A 26,620-nucleotide genomic window follows, 5' to 3' on the forward strand; every position below is an offset into this window, starting at 1 on the left:
CTTTCCTGCATCCCTCCCTCGGAGTTAATGGGTAAAAAAAGGAAAAAAAGGAGCGGGGGCTGGGAGGCAAGCGGTCAGAAAAGCGTCACGTTTCCCCGGGTGTCACACACCCTAAATCCCTAAACTCAATGCTCTCTTCATGAGGAACACACTACCAACTTCTTTCTTTTTCTCTCCCCCCCCCCCTTTTTTTTTTAATTTTTTTTTCCTTTTTTTTTTTTTTTTTTTTTTTTTTTTTTTTGTCGCGTGTAGCTTTTAGCTCGGGACTCGCAGCGGAGTTTGAGAGAGGCTTTTTTAGGTGCGGATCTGGGCGGGCAGGACCCGAGGGGCGAGGACAGGGACCTGGAGAGGGGGACAGAGCATCCTGCAGCTCCGGGGGAGGTTTGGGCGTGCGTGCGAACCGCAGGGCAAAAACCGCCGAAAAAAAAAAAAAAAAAAAAAAAAAATTAAAAAAATAAATAAAAAAAAATCCTGCGGGTTTGATTCCCCCCCCTCATTCCTGGGAGCTGTAATTAAGACATCTTGGAGGGCGTACTTAACTCATGACGTGTCGCTTTTCTTTTCCTCTCGGTGAGAAAGTGGCTCTCCCTGGCCTGGACCGGGTCCACAGAGAGACGCTCGGGACACAGACGGACACACGGACACGCTCCGACTCAAGGCGAGCGCCACAAACTTCCCTCCTGCGCTCCCCTGCCCTCCGCGCCCGGCCGCTGGAGAGTCCCGAGAGCATCTCCACTCGCAAGGTAAAGGGGAGGGGGAAAAAAAAAAAAAAAAGCGAAAAAATCAAACTTTTGGGAAAGTTTTTTGGTTACTTTTTCGCTGCTCCAGGTGGGATGGGGACCCGGGCGAGCAGCGCCTGCAGGGGCTGCCTGCCCCAAAGGGGTTTTTGGGAGCTCTGCTTGGCAGCTGAGGAGGGTGAAAGGCGGATTGAAACCGGCTAAACTTCAGTGAATTTGACTTTTAAGCGCTCTGTGCTGCCGAAGGAGGGATCATGTTGCAGCGGCAGAAAGACAAAAAAGTTCTGCTCTGTGGCTTCCTCCTGTGGGATTGTTCTCCTCGCAGACATTTGTCCTTTCTTTTTGTTTATTCGTTTTGCTTTTCGTTTTTAAGCATTGCTCTTTAAGTATTTCTCCATCCATTCAGATGCTTTTGCAAGTTTTCAGGACGTTTTCAGGGGAAAAGAGCACGGTAGACTGAAAAACAAAAAAAGTTTCAAGGGCTGGAAGCAGAATCTGCAAAAAGTTCTGCCCATCCAGCCAGAAGCAAGAGGATTTTGATAAGATGTGATATGTTGCATACTGATGTCATATTTGGCTATTTATTGTCGAGGGAAGCCTGAACAAGGTTTGGCACGGGCTCCTGCACCATCTCCATCCCTGATAAAGCTGGGATGCCTCAGCTTTATCATTTTACAGATGTACATTTTGCAGATGTAGCTGCACACGAGCTGGTCCAGGGCTCCGAGAGCTGCACCATTTTACTGCCTGTTTATTTGGGGTCAAACCCATAGAGAAATTGCCATTCAGGACGTGTTTTTCATGGCAAAACTCCCTGTGTGGTGGGTTGAGATAGCAAGGGCTGGAGAGCTTTTGGTGTGCTTGAATTAAGGAGGTTTATTGCTGTTTGTGTATAATTAGTGAGGGTTTAATTGCTGCTGGGGCCTTTCAGGGCGCAAAGTGCTGCCATATATGTTGGTGCTCGGTGTCGTGTAGGTGATGAGCAGCAATAAATTTGTATTTATGTCTGTCTCAATGCCTAAACGTGGGGAGAAGGGACCCTGGAAAGAGCCCTGCTGATGCCAGGAGTGTGTGTGATGTGGCGTTTGACAGCACAGATGAATTTAGGTGGTGTGGACGTGGGTGCAGACCCCTCTAAGCAAACACAGATTCTAGAGACAGGTGGGGAAATGCAGGTCACAGTCAGCAAAACTCACCAGTGGCCGCTGTGAGGGAGGGATCTGCAGTGCCAAGGTGTGGCAAAGCCCTCCTGCCACGCACACAGGCAAAAGTTTTTCTGGTTTTCTCGGGGTTTTGGGGTCTGCTGAAGCCACCAAAGCTCAGTCTTGTAAAGCACAGCTCAGCAAAGTTGTTCTGGGCGCATCACCTGAGACCCCAACCCTTACACACCTGCCAAGGGGAAAGGGGAGGAGGAGGAGGAACGCAGGAGGGAACAAAAAAAAAAAAAAAAAAAAAACAAACAAACCAAAAAAAAGACCAGTTTGTGATGATTTTCAACACTTTGAACTGAAGTAGGGCGGGAAAGATGTGGATGGAGAGCAGCTTTTGCAAGGTAACACCCCTAAAAATAAATGTGATAATGAAGACACTGCCAGTCCTCACTGAAATTTTGCCAAAAGGCTAGTTTTCCTAATGAGATTCCTGGATGCACCAGCAGATTCCAACAGGAAAGAGGAAAAAAGCCCATCAGGAAGAAAAGTGTTGTCCCGGCCAGAGGCTTCACAGCAGAGCATCCTCTCACCCAAACCCAGGGGGCTCAGCTCCTTCCCATGCCACTGAGCCTGGTCAAAACAACACAAATGCTAAAAAAAAAAAACACCCTAAAAAGCCAACCAAACAAAACCCCAAAGGACTTCAAAAGCTTGGGGCAGAGGGAGAAAAGGTTTCAGGAAAGGATGGAGGGGTTCTGTTGCATTGCAGTTTGTAAAACTGGCAAGAAAAGTGTTTTCTACTGTAGGCCCCCAAAAGTTGTTATTCTTATGCTGATATGTGACTAAAAGGAATATTTTTGTCACAGCCTGCAGCCAAAAGGACAGTTATCAATATTTAATGAGGTCACTTAACATCCTTTTGCCCCTCAGTAAAAAATCTGCAACCAGCGTGGACCACCCCTTAAAAGGTGCTCTGAGCTCCTCAAGTGGAGGGAGACCTTGCAATTGCTTGCGTTTAAATATATTTAAAGTTTTCCAATTCGCTGCAAGGATGAAGGTGCGAAAACTGGAATTAATGTTTTCTGCTTTTCGTTTGCTTTTTTTTCTCACTGAAGCAGCGCTTAAAACCATTCCTGGAAGTTGAAATATTCAGCATTTCTGTTTCGTTGTAAACCTGACGGTGTATTCCGTTGCTCGAACTCTAGGGAAATGAAAAAAAATTTTGTGGGGAAGGGGGAAAAAAAAAATAAAGTTATTTTCACATGACAAGCTGCTTCTGTTGGTGGTGAGGAAGTATTAGACATTCTGTCTCCTCTGGTAGGAACTGTAGCACACAGTGCAGAGCCTGAAAAGGCAGCTTGTAACTTGTAGGTAACAAAATGTTCTTTGGGGTAGGGGAAAAAAAAAAAAAATTAAAAAAAGCAAAATAAAAAAAAAATTAAAAACTCTGAATATGCTTAGGATTTCAATCAACGGTGTTTAAGGAGGATTAGAGGAAGCAGCTGGCTAAACAAATATTAGGTGTAGAGTGGATGCAGTGGTATAAATTAATAATGCAGCTCTTTATCTGCCCTATGAATGGGAGGTTTTGTGGAGATAAGGCGGCCCAAACGCGGTCGCTGGATGCCACCTAGTGGAAATTGCCGAGTCTTTTGGCAGAATTCTCTTAAATTCTCAACATCTGTAACTAATTTCAGGTGCAGTTCGACTGTAAGTAGTTAGTTTTATTCATGTTTACCATTAGAAACCAAAATCAGGTTTTTTGTTGGGATTATTTTAAACTATATTTTTAGGGAGGTTGTCTCTGTGTTTTGAATGTCCATTAGATATGACAAAAATCATATGGCTTCTATTTATAATCTATTTAAATCATCATAATTCTATTTAAATCATTTGGCTTCTATTTATCATTTGACACTAACATCTATTTGCAGAGGCTTTTTAAACCACTCAGTCAGAAAAACCCCACAACTTAACAACCAATTTGGCTGTTAGTGTGCAAGTGAGGAAATTTCTGCCCAAATATTGTGCCAGGAGAAGCTGTGTCCAGCAGCAAGGATTTCAAAGCTCCTTCCAAAAGTCCTTGATCACATAGGATGTGCTTTTCTTAATTCCCTTTGTTTTTTCCTGAATATTGTGTCAATGATAATCACAAAGAAAATGCATTTCTAATATCTGATAAAAGATCGTAAACCTTTTTTTTTCTTCTTTTCACCTGCTGTTTATCCCCACCTTCCTCAGAAGTCAGACACACTCACAGCTAAAATTGCCTTTTTTACTGGGGAAAGGAAAAATTGTTTATTTAGCCATTGTAAAGATTGTTTATTCAGTGGTAGGAATTCAGGTGCTGTCAGTTCTCATAGCTCTTAAAATGATCCAATCCATGACAAAGTTTTAGGCAGGCAAACATGCATCTGGATGTACTTTGTGATGGGATTTATGGAATCTCACAGGCTTCTACTTCCTCAGCTTTTCTTTTAAAATGCCTCCATCAACACTGCACATCACCCAAACGAGGTGGATACATGGTTCTGATCCTACAAATTTAAAATAAGTGCCACAGTGGCCAATGGGGCAAAAGAGTTATTAAAATAGGTAAATAAGTGAATAGTTATTAAAACAGGCAAATTCAAGCTCCCTGTGCTTAACTTTCTCCTGGTTGTCATCACTGAGCAGGAAATCAAATGGCAACGTCACACTCAGCAGAACAGAAAATTCCTGCGCCATTCTCCCTCTGTCAGCTTTGAAAACTATATTTTTTTTGTTTTATTTAGATTAGGACAACAGGCTGGGTGTCTCAAACATGATCAATACCTAAAAAAAAAAAAAAAAAAAAAAAAAAAAAAAAAAAAAAAAAAAAATTAAAATTAAAAAAACCCACAAACATTTAAACCTTTACCCAAGGCTCACGTGAAATATTGCCACAGGAGGTTGTTACCAAAATGGTGAGTTAACGGCTACAGCCTGCTTTCCCATTAATCAGGAAAAGTTTATGAATTACAGACTAGGAAGGCAAAATATCACAGCAGCAAGCGAGCTAATTGGCTCAGTCCTGTGCTGCATAGGTGGCTTTGCCTTTCCCTTCAGCTCTGCCCAGCCTGGTGCTGTGAATCACAGGGCAAAGAAACACAAACTTCATTAACGAGGGGCTCCGCAAGGCTCCTGGGACCAAGTTTTCCACTGGCACACAGAGTCACTGCCACTGCAGGGCACATCAGGGCAAAATCTGCATCATTAATGGCTTGGCACAGCAGAAAAAAAAAAAAAAAAAAAAAAAAAAGAGGTGAGACAGAAGACTGTCCCTGGATAAATGTGTCGTGCTCCAAAAAATGTCATCTTGGCATTTGCCTCACTGCAGGAGACCATTATCTGGAGACATCTTTCCATTAATAACAGCTTCTAATTACCTTAAGCAAGGAAATATATCCAATGCAAGGAAAATGTGGGCTATTGGAGGCAGATTAAAATGGAGACAGGCTTGACAGAAATGTTAGGTGGTAAGAAACAATAAGTTTCAAACTGCTCCGGCGCAAAAAGAGGGAAAAGTTGGGAACATGGAATTATTTGGGTTGGAAGGGGAGCTTAAAGGTGATCTAGTTTCAGCTTCTCTGCCATGGGTTTACTCAGAGATAGCTCAAATTTGGGTTTGATCAGTTTTGTTAGGGTGTATTAAGGGGTTTCTGCATGCCTTATGTTGATTTGCACTGCCTGATAATTCAGCTGGCACCTAAATTGTGTCAAGAAGCGAACCCTGCCATGAGGAATCCCTAAATCTGCTGTGATTAACACTTTTTAATGCTCAGAATCCCCTCCCTGCAGTGCTGCCTGCACACAGGGAGAAGTGGCAGCCTGTGTGCATCCTCTGCTCTGGGAGATCCAGAAAAAACAGAAATAATCGACATTGCTCACGTCAGTGACGGGGTGGAATCAATGGAAACTCAAACAGCCCTCAGTGAATAAAACTCTTCATCTATTTGCATACGCACATGGCGGATCAGGAAGCAGCTCATAAAGCCCCAAATCTGCTCAGATTTTATAGATGTGAGTACCTACAAGGTGATGTCAATAAAGCATTCAGCAAAACTCCGCTCATTTGCAAAGAGCAGAGGAACCAAGGCCTGTACCCTATGGAAGAAGGACATGATTAATGTAGGAAAAAAGAACTTTCATTGCCAAAATAACTTCCAAAACTCTCCAACTGAAAAATAACTACCTACCTATTCATTAACATGCTACAATCCAATATATTTATGTGATTGCTGGTTGGGTTCGGTAGGGGGTTTTTTTTTCCCATAAACTTATTTTCAGGCAAAAAAGAAAACCACCCCTGAGCCACATAAAAATAACACTGCCTAGAAACAGGAAAAGCACGGTGAAAAATGTGAAAACACTGGCGTGTTGGGCCCAGTCAAAAGATTTTTAAGAGCCATATCTGAGAAAAATAACGTTGCAGGGTGTGTGGTGGTTTTCCCACTGAAATGTCAGTGATGCACGCGAGGTGCAGCTGCAGCAGAGCATGGTGGTGCCACCACTTTCTGACCATGCTGCCCATGGTCTGAGGTGATTTGCTCAGCTTTTTTAACCCCCAAGGTGCTGCACACACAGCAGGGAAGGTCTGGGATTTTCATTTCAGGCTTAAGCTGGAGGATTTATGCACGCGCTGTTATTTTCAGAAAAGCCGCGTTTCTGGATTTTCAAGTATCTGTGGCAAAATGTTGGGTTTTGCTGAGCCTTTGTGACTTGTTTTTCTGATTGCTTTGATTCTATAGGTCTAAAACATGTGCACAAAACGTGACTCAGCTTTTGTCAGCACGTCAGGCAGAGAGATCTTTTGGGTTGGGTTGGGTTGGGTTTTTCCAGCTGTTGCTGTATTTATTCCTTGTTTAGTTTCATTAGAACCCATTCGCAAGTAAATAAAATTGATGTTTCCTGAAGTTCTTCTCTGAGCTAAACCATTCTGAGGTCTGTGTAAATGCAGTGACTGTGCCTGGTGCTGGCATGCCTGGTCACATTTATCATCCTTGTTGTGCTGTGGGGACATGGTGGCCATCTCTGTGAGCCAAGATCCAGGGAAAAACAGCAAAGATGTTGATCTCCCAAGAATTTTCCAGATTTTGCCCAGCTGAAAAAGCAGATAGGGAGACCACTAATTCAGCTCTTGTGGCTGATGCAGAAAATACAGACAATTCTTGGGCTGTTGCTCCCCATTTCCAGGCACTTCATCTGTTTTCTCCCCACAAGCAGGCTAAGAGAAAGAGGCAGATGTTGCTTTTATATATACATATATATTTTTTTTTTTCCCAAAGCAACCCCCATAGCTGACTCCATCTGCATTTTAATGCGAGCTCTGCTCTGATCAAACCAGACAAAAAGAAAAACTTTCCAGCCCAGCAGGGCATTTCCCCAGCAGGATGGAGGAACAGCAGTGGCAAGTTTAACATCTTCATAAGGGAGCTGGGGAGATGCTTTCTTGGCAAAACTAGTGTGACATGTTTTCAAAAGTGGTTAGGAAATAAATGGCTCACTGTGACAATGGAGGCACGTTTCAAATGGGGTTTTGCCAGGGCTAGTCAGCATTGGTGCCCTTCAAGGTTTTTCATTTTCTATTCCTTGGAAAAGGGAATAGAAAATATGCAAAGGTTTTTCTAGAAATTGCAAAGTAGGAAGAGACTGAGTTATTTTTCTTTTGAAGTTTTTTTCTTAATTTATTTTGCCTTTAAATGGTTTTGCCTGACTGGAGAAATAAAATAAATAATAATTTTTAAAAAAAGGAATATATTGTTTTCTCAAAACAAAAAGGGGTAAACTGAGGCACCAGTATAACAACCTACAAAGACAGTTTGGCATCTAAAAAAGCAGGAAAATATTTAACAAAATCTAAAGAGGCAAATGACAATTCACACTTTGCAGCCCAAATCATAACTCTGTTCCTGAGCAAAGCAATTCAAATACAGGAACAGTTCACCCCAATCTGACTTCAAAACTCATTTGGGCGCTCAAAACTTAAAAATTATTTATTTTCAGTCACATTCTGCAAGTCTGAGACAGAAGAGGCATCCTCACTTGTGAATGTTACTGTGCTGAGTGATCCATTTTTCACACCAAGTTGATAGAAGTTTCAGATTTACTCTTTTTCAAGACCTATCAGGCAGCAAATTATGCAGAGAATTATGAGATAATGTCCCATAAATAGGACTTTTCCGAGGAATAATGGTTGCCTATAAAAAGTTAAACTGTCACACTTAGGGAAAACTCTGCAAGTGTCAAGAGAAAGCACAGACATTTATTTCCAGACCAGGAGACAGATTCTGTTAAGCCGTATTTCAAAAGTGACTTATTTTTGCTGCATGTGGTGATTGATAGAGATTCTTTTATTTTATCTGAGGAACGTTGGTTGATCATTACTGAATTATTGCAATTTTTTTTTTGGACTTCAGCCTTTCCCTGACATTGTGCTGGGGAAATGTGGTTTTACTTCCAGCTGGTTACAGCTTTCTGTAAATCTGTATTTATTCCTGCGACTTTACAGTGTGCAAAATAATCATGTCAGACAACAACCCTCCTTACACACACAATGATATTCATCCACTCTTCATTATTATAACTGCAGAGTTATGGAAGGGAAAGATGACTGACAAGCTTTATGCTTTTTTTATATATACATATATATACATAAATATATAATTATTTCTATAAATATATATATATTATATCTGTGTGCATATATATATGTATGTGTATATATATATATACGTGTATATGTGTGTATATATATATATATATATGTATATATGTATATATATATGTGTGTGTATATATACGTATGTATATATATACATATGTAGTAACTTTCCATTTATATCGAGTTTACCACATAAAGTAAAACAAAATCTTATGATTCTAAGTATAAAAATGGTGACCACATGGTGGAGGGCCTGAGCTCACCCTGAAAAATACCTAAAGAGAGGGAGGTGGAGGTCCCTAATGTGGAACCACACCATCTCTGAGTTTCTTTGACACCAAAGAATCAATTTGACTTTTCTTTTTTTCTTTTTCTTTTTTTCATTTTTGTTTTTTTCTTATTTGTCTTTTTTTTCCTTTTTTTTTTCCTTTTTTTCTCTTTTTTTTTTTCTTATTTGTCCTTTTTGTTTCTTTTTTTCTTTCTTTCTTTTTTTTTTTTTAATCTGGCTTGAATATTCCCTATTTTGGCTTTCTTTTTGTCCCACCTATGAGGAATGGCTCTTTTGCCCGAGGACTCACGACCCCATTAGCAGGGAAATTTATAGATGGAAATTTTTTTGTCTGGAAGAAAGCAAGAAGAAGGATACTCCTCTTCTTTTGCAACTAAATGTTTGTAATTTCTGTTAAAACATGCTAATAAAAAGGAGCAAAAGGACAAATTAAACACTCTTCTGGTCAACAGCCATAGCTTTTTATTCTCTTTTTATTCTCATAAATATTGCCATGAAAAAGGCAATTCTGATTCCCTGCACATATATAAGCTCTTCCCAGACTTTAGTTAGGACAGCAGAACACACAGGGAATGCAAGTGGGTTTACCTCAAGGAAAATGGAAAATTTGGTTCATGTTCGTCTGCCATGGAAGCTTAAATATGGCAGGTGGCCTAGAAAACATTAAAAAACTAAAAAAAAAAAAAAAAAAATTCTCATAACATTTTGTGTGTTTGTTTTATTAAGTCACCAGTTTTGAAGCCATAATATCAGATAAGAGCCTTGACTCCCAGTAGGAAAACTCTTTTGGCCTTTGTGCTTACAATGGAAAGCTCAAATATATGAACTGCAGGAGTATACTGGAGAGAATGAAGATTTAAAAAAGGAGAAGATACCACAAAAAGCTGTGTTTTCTAGAGCCTTTCAAGGAAAAAGGAAGGTAAAAATAGTGGGGGGAAAACAAAATATTTTGATGTATTAATATAATATATAATTAAAATATTAATATATAATATTAATATATAATAATTAATATCTAAAATAATAATTAATAATAATGATAATGATAATGATAATGATAATGATAATGATAATGATAATGATAATGATAATAATAATAATAATAATAATAATAATAATAATAATAATAATAATAATATCATCTCACTGCCACTCAGAACAACATCTCAATGCACAATGGAGAGCCCACGCAGGATTTCCAGGGATCATTACTGCCATCCTAACTCCTCCCTGCTCCAAGGAGAGAACTTGCTGTGCCAGCAGAGAATGTGGCGCAGCATCATTTTGATATCCAGGCACCTGAAAAACCAATATTAGCCGTTGTCTTTTAATTATGTATTGCTTTTAATAAGAGAGGGAGGATTGCTGAGTAGTTAGGACACTTTCCTGTAAGGATATTTTACTGCTGCTGGTGGAGCCTTGCTCCAGTCCCCGGCTCAGACCTAAATCCTGCTGTGACTTGGAACAAGTTGGAGGCTCTCGGTCCTCCATCCCTCCACCGACCGAAATGAGACGATGAAACTTCCCCTGCTGGCAGGGGATGGCGTGGGGACACAGCTATTGCTGCAGCTCACCTGGCACCTGTGCAATGTGTCTGTGCGGCCAGCTGGGCCAAGCAAGGCCGGCTGTGCCCTTCATCTCAGGGAAATGTTCATTTCTCCTCGTGGCGCCGTCCCCAGGAATGTCCCTTGTCCCATCCTCTTCGTGCGAGCCACGGCTCCTGTTCCTGGCCGTGCCCAGTGGCTTTGGGAGGGATTGTCAGGGAGGAAACCAGAGGAGCTGCATGGGTAGAGCATCTCTGCCATCAATCTCTGCTCACTTGGTACCACATCACTCTTTTTTCTGTGCAAAATCACTTTTTTTTTTTTTTTTATTTTCAAACTCACGGTTTGTGAGCTTTGGCGAGATGTTGAGCCACTGAGCCCACAGCAGCAATTCCTTTGGAAAATGGAGTTTTGTGCTGCCATCTTCAAATAGGCATTATTGCAAATTCAGGAGAGATGCCTGAGTGTTGCAGACTGCAGTGAAAGTGGATGGGAGTGAAACAAAAGGATCTAGACTGCCTGAGAGTGCTGGGAATCATCTAGGAGAGAAAGAAAATTCAACTGCTTCAACTTTCCAATTTGCTTCCTGGAAAAAACATAAATTACACAGGCAAGGTGTGCAAACAAAGAGAAAGCCTATCTAAAATTCATACAGATTGTCACTTATAAATGATACATTTTGGTGAGAAAAATTAAAATTAAAAAAACAAACGTAATAATATAAATTATATATGGAAATCAGTGCAACCTTTTGAATGCAAGAAGACCCCTCCCCTTATTCACTTTGCGGAAGATATATTGCATGTGCACTTACTTTACCAAGACAAATAAATGCCTACATGAGTCAAAGGAAAATAAAAATCCGGTCAAAACGCCTTGAGCAATGAGGTTATTGTTCTTTTCTGCAGAAGACAAAAAAGGCAGTTCTGGCTCCAGCTTTGTTGAAGACAGTCGTGCAGCTTTCCACTATTTACTTTTCTAAAGGTTAATACAGCAGCCTGAAAAATCTGGAGTAATTACAGCGAGGGCTGTGTGTGCTAATGTCTTCTGACTCATTGACTCAGAGGCCAATAATATTTCATTTGATTTTCTGACTTCATTTTCCTGTTAAAGTGTGGATAGCCTCTGAAATTACTGATTTATAGATCCGCAAGCGTCATCTGAAGGATTTTAGGCACTTTTTATTCGAAGTAGGTAAAATTATTTCATGTGCTGACCCCTTGCTCTGTGGGTATGTGCTTGATAAAAGATGTCACAAAGTAAAAATCACTTTTATTTATTGCATGAGGAGATGCCACAGATTTTAGATAATTTGGGGTTTTCCAGATTTTGGCACGTGGGATTTAGGCGCATTTCTGACCTTGGGGATTCAGGAAAGCCAACATGAACTTTGACATTCAGCTTGGAAAAGATATTCCCCATGAAGGCATTAATTATGTTGCATTTTAACAGCCAGTTGTTACACTTCTGACATTACATTTTCAGTTTTTTTAAAAAAATAGGAGCTGTGGGACTCTCTGAGAAATGGCAGACTACTGCAGTGTTCTCCAGCAACCCTGCCATAGCTCATCCTCAGGAGGATTCCTTCAGAACCATGAACATAATATGTGGCTCTTGCAAATTGTTTTTTATCCCTGCATCTTAAATGCCAAAAGAGAGAGATGGCAGCCAGCATCAAGTAATCTAAGTGGACTCAAAGTTAAAATTTTATATATTTTTAATCTATTTTTATATTTATATATATATTTAGATATATTTAGATTTATATACATAGATAAATAAATATGTATATAAATATGTACATAAGCATAAATATGTCTATAAACATAAATATAAACATACATATAAATATATATTAAATATTAATATAAATTTATTTATTTTAAATTAAAACTGATGTTCTGGAACACCTTATAATTATTATATAATAATATATTATTATATGATAATATATTATATGATATAATAATATATTACTATATGTAAATCGCAATATTTATGATATATATATCACAAGATTTATTATATATAAATCACAAGATTTCCCTTCGATTTGGAACTCAGCAGTTCCAAATCTAAGAGAAATCTTGTTGGTTTTTTTTTTCCCTGTACATACCCACAATGCAGAGAATCCTAAATACACATTTATGAACTCAAGGAACAGCCTAGCAGGGAACACTTGGGCCAGAAAAATTTCCAGGTGAGGATATTCCCCCCATCTACCTTGCAACTGAAAGGGTTTCTTGAATTTGCAGCTGTGGATGTCTCTTGTGAAATTAATTTGCTCCAGGGACCAGGAGCCATAGACAGTGTTGCTTAACCTCTCATTTTGCCTGCTGAAAACCAAACAATATTTATCTTTGGCAGCATCCACTGCACTGTTTTGCCAGTGCTGCAAAATTAAGTCACTTTTCCTTTCATTTCTGGTGGCCAGCAAAAGGAAAACTGGGCCTTCACAGATATATCATTAAAATATTAAAATATTTACAATATTAAAACCCAGAAGTCTCGAATAACTTTGCATACTTCAGAAATATTTTCATTAGTTTGGGTGTTTTTTGTTGGGATTTTTTTAGTTTGTGGGTTTTTTGGCAGATTTGTTTTCCATAAAGATTTGTTGGAGTATTTTTTCAGGTTTTCATGGTTTCTTTCAGGTTTCAGCATTATCTCAGATGTTTTAGGACATCTAGAGGAACCATTTCTAGATGTCCTGCTGGATGCCAGGTTCTTAGATCTTATTCTCTTGTATCCTTAACATCCATGCCCAAGAAATGAGAATTCTGAGAATCTTTTCCAGCTGAATGTCCTTTTGAAAGGAGGGGAGCACACAGGTGGGAGGCCAGTGCAAAATATTTACAACTTCTCATGAAGGGAAGGAAACCTGGGGAGACGTAAAAAAAATATCATTTTGGTTGAAATTAAAAATAATTAAGAAATTATAGGTGCTTCAAAGCTGCAGAAGTTTGAAGTGAGTGCAGAGAGGTTTGATCCTGGGCCATGGTCCTGGATTTTTTTTTTTTTCCCTGGGATTTGCTGTTTGCTCTGCCATGGGACAGCAGGGAAATGCTCTGTGTCCTTCCCTGAGTTGAAAACAAATCTCTTACACCCAGAAGAACAAGACAGAAAATAGTATTTTACAAAATTTTGTTTTTAAAAAACTAAATAAATAATAAATAAGTGGTAGGATTTATTTATATAGAATTATAAAGAAAGAAATCAGCTGAAGTCCAAATATTGTTTCTGAATTCAGAGCGCATAGGGAAAATCTGAGTTGTAGTGGAGGTGCTATTTATAGCTTTTATGTTCAGAGTTTATAGTAGAAATGAGTTTATAATGGAAAGTATGTCAGGTTATGAGTGTGCCAGTGCCTTTTTTTCCAACAAAATCTAATTTGAGACATTTAAACAGAGGTGCTTGGAGTGGAAGACTAGCATCAAAAGCTTTTTTTTTTTCCTATTCTGATGACCAACGTGAAATCCTTCACAAAATACGTGTGCCAGTCCTTTTATAGTAATAATGAAGGGAATCTCTGGGATTTTAAATAGCATCTGATTTTAGAGCAGTTGAAATAAAGGTCACCCAGTGCCTCAGACAAAATCTGTGGTGGAAGGAGCCACAGCACATCCCCAGCCCCTCTGGTTTGGGCTTCCCCCTTTTGCTCTCACTCCACAGTGAAAACTGAGGTCCCAATCAGATGCCCAAAGTTTGTTCTTTTCCTCTCCCCCCCAGCTCCCCACCCACATTCCTGTAGTAAAAAAAAAAACAATAAAAAAAAAAAAATAAAAAACCAAAACCTAAAACCTTTTTTGGTTGCCACAGTTGCTGTCCCCATGCCACGGCAGGGAAGGCCTCGTCGCGTTTCCTTAATTGGTTTTCCCTGCAGCACATCTGGGACGCTGAGACTCCCTGGAATGCCTCTGGTACCTAAAGGCAGGGATTGTCCCAGCCTGGCACGAGCAAAGATCAAAGCCAAACGCCTCAAGTCAGCCTGGGAGCGCCAGGGAAATGGTCCCTTACTCTGGGTTTGCAACAACACACTCCCCTGGCTGCATCTCAAAAGATGTGTTGTGTAAATCTGAGATTAAAACAGAGGGGCTCAAAGGCATTAATTCTGTCTGGTGTAATCTTTTAGTGGCACGTTGGAGGTGAGAAATTTATCTTCACTGAATGCAGCGTTTGTATGCATGTTCTCAAGTCTGTGTCAGATCTAATTAGAGCAACAAGCTGATTTTTTTGGGGAAGAGATTTCTACTGTCTACAGCCTTTCCAGTGAGACTAGACCATTAAAAAGCTCATCAACTATATTTATGCCTCTCAGATTAGTTCATTTTAATGCTAGGAGACTGCTTTTTAAGGAGTATCTGTATCCTCAAAATTAGCAAAAGTCAGGAATGCTTTCCACTATTCCCTTGATGTATCAGCTAATGGAATCCTATTTTCTAATTTTCTGTTGTCAGTGACATTTTGTTGACTACTTTTTGCTGTATTAACAGCTGTGGCCCCTGAAACAAGCAGATATTCTCCCCTTGGATATGCAGCTCCTGTGGGAATGTAAAAGTGGCCGTTCCACATGAGTAACCCACTTTAGGAGCAGATTAACCATCAGCCAGGTTGCGGCTCTGCTCTGCTCAAGCCCAGGGTCCAGTCCCAGAGAACAGGAGGTTAATAGATATAAAGCTTATAAATAAGTTTATAAATAAGTGTTCACTTTCTGCCTGGGACCCACAGTAGCTGCATGAGCAGTCATTCTTCCACCAGAGCAGATAAGAACATATATTGATGCCTCAAGAGTGGAAAACAGAGGGAAATTTATTTTATTGCAGTTTTCATGTTGGGTAATTTCCCTCTAGAGAGAGGAAGAACAAATTCCTGAGCACTGGTTATTCTAACCAGCTTTCACCAGTGCAGTCATGTCAATCTAAAATATATCTTGCTTTATCAGGGTGTTATCAACAGCCAAAGCTGGGATGGCCATCCACACAAGTGTAATATACAGATAAACATGTTTTCTACAATTCATTTTGCTAATTAGTAGTCTACAATTGACAGGTATTATTATTATTATTATTATTATTATTATTATTATTATTATTATTATCATCATCATCATCATCATCATCATCATTATCATTATAATCATCATCAATCATCATGATTATATTTAAATATAATAATACATTCTTATATATAATTATATAATAATATATTAATATATTATTATATATTCTACATATATTATAATAAAATATATTATACCATATGAATATATTATATTTATAATATATTAATAATAACAAGCAATAATAAATATAATATTATAATATAATAAATATAAATATATTTTAATTATATTTAAATATAATACTACATTCTTATATATTATTTTATTAGAATATATTAATACATTCATATATATTAAATATCATATATGTTATTATATATTTTAGATATAATATGTATTATATTATATTACATTATATTATAATGTAGTATATTATATTATATTATATTATATTATATTATATTATATTATATTATATTATATTATATTATATTATATTGTATTGTATTGTATTATATTATATTATATTATATTATATTATATTATATTATATTATATTATATTATATTATATTATATTATATTATATTATATTATATTATATTGTAGTATAGTATATTATAGTATAGCATAGTATATTATATTATATTATATTGTAGTATAGTATATTATAGTATAGCATAGTATATTATAGTATATTATACCTACTAATACATATGATAATATAATACAGTAAATATAAATATGTAAATAAATATAATAATAAAATAATTTCCCTCTCTTTTTCACTCCTGAACCATCCATTTATGTTATTATCTCCTCTGAAGAAAGAATGACTACTAATTCAACTGCTTCCAATTATGCTCTGGGAGGGCTTATCCCCCCTCTACACCAGGCCTAACCTGTCAGCCTCTCCTTACCCATCTAGCTAAATCAACAAACCCTCTCTAGTGTAGATTAAATTTAATTAGGAATTAGCGCAGCTCTCAGTTCTGTCAGGCAGCCCTCAGGCTGGGAGGTGGAGCTGTGCTGGGCTTGGTTTATTTAGGCCTCCTCAGGATACGTTTGGGCATTTCTTTTTGGTTGTTTTTTTTTTTTTTAACCCTGCTATTTGACTCTTTAAAAACCCTGGGGAGTCAGCATTTAGAGCGCAAAACCTGACTTTTGGATGTCAGGGAATCTGTGCCTTTGCCCTGCAATGAGGCTGAGCTGACCCCACAAGACTGAAGCTCCTGGTAAGTGAGAGATCCTGGAACAGGGGTCCCATGCCCCACGAGCACTTTTTGTGGCTTGGGGAATTTATGTGTGTCACTGACACGAAAGCTGGCCTAAGCAGGAGCCAGTGCCTCAAGGTGATTTATTTGGTAATTTATGGTCCTGGTAGAAAATCACAGCCCTCACTTCTAAAAGCAGTTAAGGGAGTTTTAAGACTTGATGGTGCACGGATCCCTCATGGTCTGACAAATACCTGAGGCAGGGGATGCTGCATGGGGCGTGGAGAAAAATGACGATTTTCCCATGACTGTGGAGCATCTGGGAAGAAATGAGCAGAAATATCAGCTTTTCAGGGAAATCCTCAGCAGATCCTCCTGCTCTCTTTCCTTTGGGGCTAAAACCCCTGCCATTAGCACGCCAAAAAAACCCCAAAAAATAAACCAATCCTTTTCCCAAAAGCAGCACTTCGGGGCAGGGATTCTCCTGTCAGGCAGTTTTGGAGATGCATTGTTCCTGCTGGTTTTGGGTTCTTCACCCCAGGCCACAGTTTTTAACAGCCCTGCTTGCAGTCAGTGGAGCTTAAAATGGAAATTTTCTCCTTATGTCTGGTGCAGGTGTAAGAGTTCGGTGAAGCTTTGGAAACTGAAATAAATAAATAAATAAATAAATAAATAAATAAATAAATAAATAAATAAATAAATAAATAAATAAATAAAATAGAGAATGTCTATAACGCATGCATCAAGGCAAAAGTCATCCTTGCCCTGTGACCTGTGATCCCCTGTAATTGTTTAAGGATAAAATTTTTAAAAAAATATAGCTAGGATGAGTGCAGACCTTCTGTCCTGTGTATCTCTGTGAGAGATCCCTGTCTGTTGTAGGGATGTCACCCTCAAGAGTGTGACAATCCTGCCTCAGGAGGATGAGGATGTGGATTTGAGGTGTTCAAAAGCCCTGGCAGGTGCTTTTGGAGCACCTGGAATAATCTCTGCGAGGCTGAAAAACAGCCTGCATAGTCCTGAGGACATCCTGGGGTTTATTCTGGATTATTGTAGAACTGCTGATCCCTGTAATTAACTAAGTTTGGAGGAACTTGCAAAAAAAAAAAAAAAAGTAAGTGAATCCTATCCATTTGCCATTAATTTAATCTTCGAAACACGACTCATTTTCAGCCTGCTAACGTGGGTATTCTTGTTGACTAAGCAAGCATATAACCTCATCTGGCTTAAACAAAATCAGAACAATTTCCCTGTTAATTGAGTCTCCCAGTTCAGAGATTGTCAAGAGAACCTGCTGTTGGGTTAATGTTTTGGTTTGGCTTGCTTTGGGGTTTTTTTTACTGAAATCTGCGCAGGTTTACTTTATCTTCAGGACTGACCACAAGCCAGCAGATATTGCTGGCAGACAAAAATAAGTCTCAAGCCAGTCCATTTACCAATTACATCAATGTTTTTTTAAAATGTCTTCTGTTTCATGTCACAGCTCCACAAATTAAACCCTGTCCTTGGACTTTGGTTCTCTCAAACTTTGTGTAAGCCAAACACAATTCTCTCCTGTTTCTGGATTTTCATGCATTATTTCTCCAAATATAAGTCACTTTTCTCTTCAGAATGGGTCACCAAGGCACAGGCTCTTCAGTCATGCCTTCCTACATCTGAGTGAACCTAAAATATGATGCACTTTTGTAATTGTACAAGGTGCACTGAACTGCCTGCTCTGCAAGCCTTGATGCTTACACAGCTTCAGAGGTTTTTATTTGCCATGGCGTGTTCTGCATCGTGATTTCATCAAGCAGTTGCAAATTGCCCAGTTAATCCTCTGCCTTGCATTTTCTCAGATTTGCTCAGACTATTGTGGTTTTCCATTATTTCCAATATTCCATTCTCATCAGGGTGGTTTGTTCAGGGGAGTTCCTGCATTTTTTTTTTTTTCATGTTACACCTTTGATTTACGAGCATGTGCTGAAATTATCTTTTCACAACTTAATACCTTGAACCACTTTTAGACATCCAGAGTGGAAACAGAGCTGCCATTTTTCCATTCTTTCTGGGATGCAAGGGTGAAAAATTCACATTTTGCTCATAACCACTGCAGCAGGCAGGCAGGCAGGCAGGCAGGCAGAAGCCTCCTGCATGACCAAGCATTTCAGCAGCCAAGCCATTTAAGCCAGCCACAAATGCCTCCATTTCATTTGCAGATATTTAATGATCCTTATCAGGGGGGAACAGAGTTGCTGCTTAAGGCAGAGAGTCCGCTTAGGAAATTATTGGAGTCAGGCACCGTGAGAGAGGCCCAGAGATGAGTAAGGTGCTTTGCTGGCAGTGCTGAGATTTACTGGGAGCAGGTTTGTGGGATCAATAGGAAGCCATTCCATCTGAATGGGTTGGATTCTGTCATTAGGAGCATCGGCCAGGAGGGCTTGGACATGCCATGATGGGGAAGGAAAAAAATTCTGCCTGAATTAGGAATCAGTTGTCCTGCTTATATTGAGGTTTTTGCCAAAAATCAGGCATTCAGGGACAAAAAAAAGGGATCCTCTATGTCATAACCTACTCCTCTCCTATCCACATTCCCCTTCATCCAAGACAGTTTCTCATAGAGCTGGCAAAATGTGATTTAAAACTAGCTGTGTTTCTTTCCTCCACCCTAAAATGTCTTTGTGGAGGCTGTGAAGTTTTCCTGCAGCTTAAAATTATATCACTTCCAACTTAACCTTATTTATGGCCCCGCCAGTTCTGTTCCCAAGGCTTAGCTGAAATGTCCTTTAGCTTCTCAAGCATTTGCTCTGTGATATATTTATAGAGAGCAATTATAACCTTGCTGAGGTGTGTTTTGCCGGAGTAACCCAGTCGAGCTCTTTTGGCCTCTTTCTATAAACAGGTTTTCCTTTCCTTTTCTTGCAGCCATAAACCCTTTGCCTTGTCCTGTTTCAGGGCATTCCATCCCCATCCCAGGGATCAGGAGCTTGGGAATCCTGCCTGAGGGAGCTGCCAGTGGCTGTCAGAGGGAGGAGAGCTTGCCAAGGTGGTGGTGAAACCCAGTGGCCACTCCAGCTCTTTGGTGTTCCTCCCTGTTGCCAAAAATCCTCTTTTTCAGCACCTCTGGAAGCCAAGCAGCCAGCCACCCACCCACCCACTAATTCTGGTGCCACATGGCTGATTCCCTCCCCTGGACTCCTCTGTGGAAAAGTTCTGAGCTTCAGCACAGCTAAATCACCCATTATTTTTAAAATTCTTTGCCTCCTTAAACCCAGTCCCTTCCTCCTCTATCCCAAGTGATAATTCCTGATGCTGAGTCACCGCCAATGTTCTGATGCTTTCCTTTTCAAGTCCTTATCTAGACACCTTTTTCACCTTATCAGAACTTTTCTGGTGCCATCTGCCTCTGGTGAAGCTTTTCTCCGCTGCTGCTGGCACATTGGCTGTTCACGTGCTGTGAGCAATATATTTGTTTATTTCTTATTGAATTCCCTCACAGAGGTATTTCTGCAGCACTGTCAGTTTGCAGCATCAGTTTTCAAATTATTGTCCTTTCCTCTGGAGCCCAGTAAATCCTTTTCCTATTTCTTCCTAGTGCTGCTGCTGACTTATTTAGTTCAAAGTGCAGAACTGCAGTCTTTCTTGTCAGCATCTGCAACTGCAGATACAGAGAGTCTGGACCTTTGAAAAAATACTAATTTCTGTCATCTTTCTCCCATCTGACTGACCAAGGATGGCTGTGTGAATCATTGTTATCATTGCTGTAAACCAGTAAAGAACTTTTTTTTTTTTTTTCCTTTTAAATAAATGAGTCATGCATGCATTTCTGGATCCGAAACAAAAAGTGGTATTCAGACCATAGTTTGAATGTAGTGTTTTCTTGCTATTGTTGATTCTTTCGTAAATCAAGCCAAAAAAAAAAAAAAAAAAGGTGTATGCATAATACTGAGGTGACACTGTTTACTTTAAAAGTTTGAAAGGCTTGTGTTTATCTGGAAATATTTTCTTACAGACATCCACAGTCTTACAGTTGTTTATTATTTGTTTTCAACTGAATTTAGCTAACAAGACTTTAACTAAACAATCATATGACTCATGTGTTTTTCCAGTGTTCTCAGGCCTAATACATTGCAATGAAAAGATACTTAAGAAAAGCAGGGAAGGGGGAAAATGGCACAAGTGGACATCTGAATGCTCTTCTGTGTGTAAACACACGGTCAGCTATCACACAGGGCCTCAGCATGTGGAAATATTTGGGTTTTTTCAGTGGGCTCATGAAAAACTCCAAATCTGTTCTAGGCGCTGATAAAGTCTCATTGCTGCCATGTTGCAGCTCCTTCTAACCCTAAAAATATTCAAAAAATATTCAAGAAATATTCAAGATAATTAAAAAAATCATTTCCACGATTTTTAAGCAGCAAAATAGATCATCATGGTGCCACCAAAAGGGAGTTCAGGAAAGAAAATTAATCTTCCTTCCACCTTCCCCCCATGAACTCAAGTCCCCCCAAAACCTGAACCCATGGCCTGACCCCAAGACCTCCCCCATCTGCAAAGCCACTGATCTCAGTAGAAAGTATGTTTTGCCATCTATTGCAGATTAATTCAATTATGGAAATCGCTGGAAGAGTTGTGCTTTCACAAGTGATCCCCACATGGCTTTGATCTGGCTGCACCCCCAGCCTATTCCCCACCACCAAATGCCCGAAGAAAACCCGAGTACATTTGCAGTGAGGGGCAGATGTTTGATGGAAACAGTTCTGTTGTGAAGCTAAAGTGTTTTCCTTCTCAGAAGCAATGATTCAGCTGGGGCTTGCATTGGCAACATGGAAATATTTTCAAATTTTCAATGTGAAGATATGCGGGTCAGTCATCGCACCACTGGTATTATTTCTTCATGAGAGTGAGTGGCTGGCTTCCTAAAGTCATTCTCAATGACATTGAGAGTGCAGGCAGTGCAGTTCTCAGGCCACAAGGCAAAAAATAAAATATAAAGAGGGAGGACAGGAGTGAGTTCTCATGGCTGGCTGGACAAGGAGTCCTGTTTTATGCTCTGCACCAGGACCCATGACAAAAATATTTTACTGCCCGTAATTCCTTGCAGCAGGCTGGCAGCAGCCCCTGCTCAGGAAGTCTGGCAGTGCATCTGTTCTCTCACAGAGTGGCATCCTTGAAGGGTGTAAAGGCACTGTTGATGTTTTAAATTTCAATTTTTATGTTTCTGGTACAGCCAGCTTGGCTGGGGGAAAAGGAATGGGGACGCCACCACATTAAATCTGGGTCAGAAAGGAGATGCTGCTGGAGGGAGCAGAGAGTACCTGACCCATTTCCAGATCTCAGATTAATATCATTGCATGGACAATTCCTTAATGTTCCTATGATTTTTACCTTATTTCCTAAGCAAAAAGTCTAGGAGTAAATTTGAAGTGATTATCAGATCACTTGGTTTGAGATGGGTTTGGAAACCAGCTGCCTGCAGTGACAAAGAATTTATACAAAGAGTATCGCTTGGTGGTTTACCTCTCTGCTTTTGAATTAATTAATTTGTGCCATGTTTCCAGAAAATAAACTTTTCTCTGTCCTTTCAGGGGGAGTGGGGCTCGTTGGTGTTTGAGGCTCATTGCCTTTTCCACGTGCAATAACAGTTTTTCCACCAAGGATTCACATATTTTTGGTGGAAACCGGAGAAGGTTTAGATTGTGCAGATTCATCTTTTAGGTCTGGCTCAGAGCTCTATCATAATTTCAGTGGCTGGGAGGGCATGGGGAGACTCTGAGGGGAGACATGGCATGGGTTATGGGAGGGATGAGCAACCACCCATCACAAAAGCACTATTAAATGGGACTACGATTTAGAAAAAAATCCATTTCTTGTCATCCGGGGCGCTGTGCCTGGCAGAATCTAGAGAGTGGTGCTGCTGTGGTGCCCAGTTACCTGAAAATTGATAGTGGGAACTTACCCTAGAGCCTCCCTACTCAGATATGCCAGTCTCATCCTAATTAATTAAATTTCCAAACGTCCACCAGCCTGAATGGGCTTTGAATGAATTATTTGCCTTTTCACTGCACACAAAAGCCTCAAAAATTCTGTCTGACCAATTAGAAAAGGTGGGTGGACTGGACTAATTATTCAATTTAAGGCATGAAATCTGGCACAACTGGTTTAGGTACAGAAAGGCAGTTCAAGGTCCCAAAGACAGCAACTATAATGATAACATAAGAATAATATTATTGTTAATAATATAGTCATATTGTAAAGAAGTTAAAAGAACAGTTTGTGAGAAACTGCCCAATGTTATTTGATAGATTAGGGTTTTTTTAATTGTCTAAAGAAGACAGGCACCCATCTTATGTTCACCTTTGGCAGGGGGATAGAGCACTAGAAAATTAAAAAATTTATGACCCTGTAGAAATCCAAGCACGCAGGAAAAAACAGGCAGAACCAGAAACACCCAAAACCCCCTGGCAGAAATTCCCAAGGCCTTGCACAAGTTTTGCAGTGGGAAAATATTCCTACCACCAAGAAATCACCCTGAGGAAAAAGTGTGGGTAATTGTACAGGGCCTGGGGAGCAGAAGAGCCCTGAGGAAAAGCCAGTTTTGCAAATATGACCAAAAGGCAAAGAAATTGAGGAGGAGAGATCAGGTTTTCTACTGACTCTCACTGACCTCCATGCTTGTGTGCTCAGGAAGAGCTTTTTGCTTGAAGAAGGTGTCAGAATACAAACACAATCTGTCTGGAAACACAGCTCTCAATTTTTTTGAAGGCCACTGATAAGTGGAGATTGAAGCAAGAGCTTTGTCTAAAGGAAGGGATTGCAAAAAAAAATTGTCCAGTTTATAACAAAAAAAGCAAATTTTCCTTTCTGTGTTATCAAAGAACATCCTGCTGCAAAACTGAAAGCAAAAAAAATCCAAATTCCTGAACTAAAAATGTTTATTCAGAGCGTTATTAAAATAAAATTTAAAAAACTAAAACCAAACCAAAAGCAAAAAGAAAACCCCAAATCAAACAAACAAACAAACAAACAAAAAAAGAAGAAAAAAAAGAAAAAAAAAATGAAAACTCCAAGAAAACTCGAGAAATAAAACTAATGCAGTCACTGAGTGAACAGCATTCCTTCCAGGGTAGATCCTAAAGCACATTTGCTTTATCCCTGATAGTATTTAAAACCTAGAGTACCAAATTTTCTACACCACATAACCTTGACTCTACCCTACCAATAATGACAGAATTGTTTTTGCCCTGTGTTTCTGGAATAAATTCTGGAATAAATTCCATATCTGGTGCAAGGCAGGCACTTCAAAGGCACGTAAAGGCCGTTTTCTTTCTCCCTGCAAGCCATTTATCAGCATTCCCACTGGGAAATTGCTGGGCTGCAGGGGATTCCAGACGTGCTTGGGGTGTCCTGCTGCTTTTTTGCACTGAGCCGCTCTGCCCAGGGCTGGAGAGCCACGAGCACAACCTGTTCTCCAGACAGCCACTGTCTGCCACCTCAGATGGCCCCAGATCTGTCACAAATTGCCTTAAAAACTCAAGTACCAGGGAAGAGGGAGGCCTTGGAATGTGACCTTTAAGTCATCCTAATAGAGGATGTAAATATTGTCGTTCCTACGCCACCAAATTGCTCTTTCTGTTTCACCGTGGCACCAGTAAATTTTATTTTGCAAGAAAAAATGTAGCAATTTGGGGATTGTTCTGCTGAGTCGGTCCTGCCTTTATCCTTCACTCTGGGGGACTTTTACAAGGAGAAAAATTATCTTAGCAAAATGAGTGAGAAGCGGAATCCAGAGCAGGAATTGTAAGGGTAGCCATGGCAAGAAGAGGATTTTCATCAGATTTGGGGGGCTGAGGTCTCAAGTCTGTAGCTGGGAATTAATGTTTTACTTTTGTCATTGGAGAATGGAAGGTTTCTGGAGGAGATGGAGGTTATTTAAAAAAAAAAAACCAAAAATGAATGGACAAAAGGCATCCTAGGCCAGTCAGACACACAGCTCCCTTCCACTGACCAGGTACAAACTGACTGTGACAATGGTCTGAGAGGCGTGTAGACATTTTGTGCCCAGACAAAATAGCCCAGGTGCCCACAATCTGGAGCTAAATTCCATTTTCGTGGTTTGACTCAGCTGCCAGCGCCCAGGGGCTTACACACACAGATAAGATTTGATCTTTAGCAGCCTTGGGACCGAGCACAAAATCTGTTTAATCAGCTGGATTGAAGTGTTCTGCTCCAAGTCACCAGTTTTAAGAAAAGCTGCTGAAGGAACTGTGTGAGTGCTGCCTGGACTGGTCCTCTTATTCTATTACCCACCAGAAATGCCTAAAGATGAGACACCCTTCATCACTGCTGCTGGCACCATCTCCCTGTAAATACACATCTTTTGTTCTGTTAAATTGATATTTCTCTCTGTTTAACACCAGCTCCCAGATGGATCTGAGCTCCACAGAGAGGAGCCTGTAAAGGCTTATATTATACAGTAGGTTTGTGTGAATAATAACAGATTTGGGGGTTATTTCAACCCCAAATTATCAAGACTGATTTTATGTTTTCTGATCCCTGGTTTAGATGCCATTGATTCCTTTTGTTTCTGAGCCTCATTTTACTAAATTTAGAATACTCCACAGAAAAGCAGAAAGTTTTATTAGGAAGCCTCCTGTTTCTGCCCAAGGAGTCTGGGTTTCTCCTGTGCCATTTTCAGCTCAGGCTTCCACAGGTCTTGCAACTCAGAGAAACAAACATTTGATGTAAGACATTGTCACCTCTTCACATAAGACAAAAATTAACTCCTGTGAACGAAAAATCTTTCCACTTTAAAGGCTTTTAACTACTGCCAGAGAGGGAATATTGAGGTAGGTGGCCCCTGTCCTCGCACAGTGGATGTTTGCATGTTCTGCAGCTAGGCAGCAGTTGCAAAAGGAAATAAGAAATATGTTATTCTATTCAAAACAGACATTGGTGGGTAATGCTGCTTTTCAGCGCTCTGCCCTTCAGAGAGATGCTTGTTGCTAAAACAGCCAAACTGCTTGAAAGCATTCTGTAAACTCTTAGATTATGATGTTAAAATACAAAAATCGGTGCTTTACAGCCTTTTAGATATGCCAGTAGATGCTGAATTAAGGCTATGTAAGTACTGAAAAATGGTGATTTAATGTCAGAACTTAAAAATGTATCTGAGAATGAGCAGTTCTGGGGAATTTAAACACTGAGTGACCTTGAGCACTTCCCTGAGCCTTGAGGTTCTCCCTTTAACACTCCTTCCCAGCTCCTTTGTGGGCCTGTCCAGGGAGATAGCAGATTCATAACCTGCAGTAATTGAAACCAGTGTGAATTTCTTGAGTATGACTAATCTTTACCATTCCTTACCAAAAAAAAAAAAAAAAAAAAAAAAAAAAAAAAAAAAAAAAAAAAATCGCCCAGTCCCAGCCAAGACACCCACACCTATCATGTCTTCCCTGAGGTCCTCCCAGGCTGCTGCAGAAATGGAGTCTGACTTCTATTGCTTTGGCTGGAGGCTGAGGATGTGAATTCCTCTGGCTAATTGCCTTTTTGGATAACCTACAAAGCACCAGGGGTCAGATTCTTGGCCTGGTAATGTTGCCTTGGCTCTGTGCCCCCACTCCCATCATGGGGAATCCCAGGAGGAGAGAGGTACCAGGCCATTCCTCACAATCTCTGCCTTTTAACAAGTCTAAAAATGCTACCAAATTGGGTAAATCCCCCCCCCAAAAAACTGTGTGGTGATCTCCACCCATGTCTGTGACATGTGGGATTGGTCAGCTGGACACTGAGGAAAAGGAAAAACACAATTCCAGGTCAGCAGTGGCCTGTCACCCTGCCTGTGTGATGCTGCCACATAAAGCCTCCAAAATCAGATCATACCTGCCTGGAGGTACCAGGTAAATATCCCCAAAAAGTGGACCCTTCATCCTGAAATTATTTACTCTAGAAATCATCCCCAGATGG

General features: G+C 39.9%; 1 protein-coding gene across 1 annotated transcript in view; it reads left to right on the plus strand.

The window, feature by feature from the left end:
• Positions 1-695: 695 nt before the first annotated feature.
• The window catches only part of HAPLN1 (hyaluronan and proteoglycan link protein 1), a 62,224-nt gene continuing 36,299 nt past the window's right edge, over positions 696-26,620 (plus strand). The window contains exon 1 of the mRNA XM_058044245.1: positions 696-743. The gene's annotated coding sequence lies outside the window, so the exon portion shown is untranslated. The remainder of the gene's footprint in view (positions 744-26,620) is intronic.

Source organism: Melospiza georgiana, chromosome Z (genome assembly GCF_028018845.1).
Source record: "Melospiza georgiana isolate bMelGeo1 chromosome Z, bMelGeo1.pri, whole genome shotgun sequence".
NCBI classification, from domain to species: domain Eukaryota; kingdom Metazoa; phylum Chordata; class Aves; order Passeriformes; family Passerellidae; genus Melospiza; species Melospiza georgiana.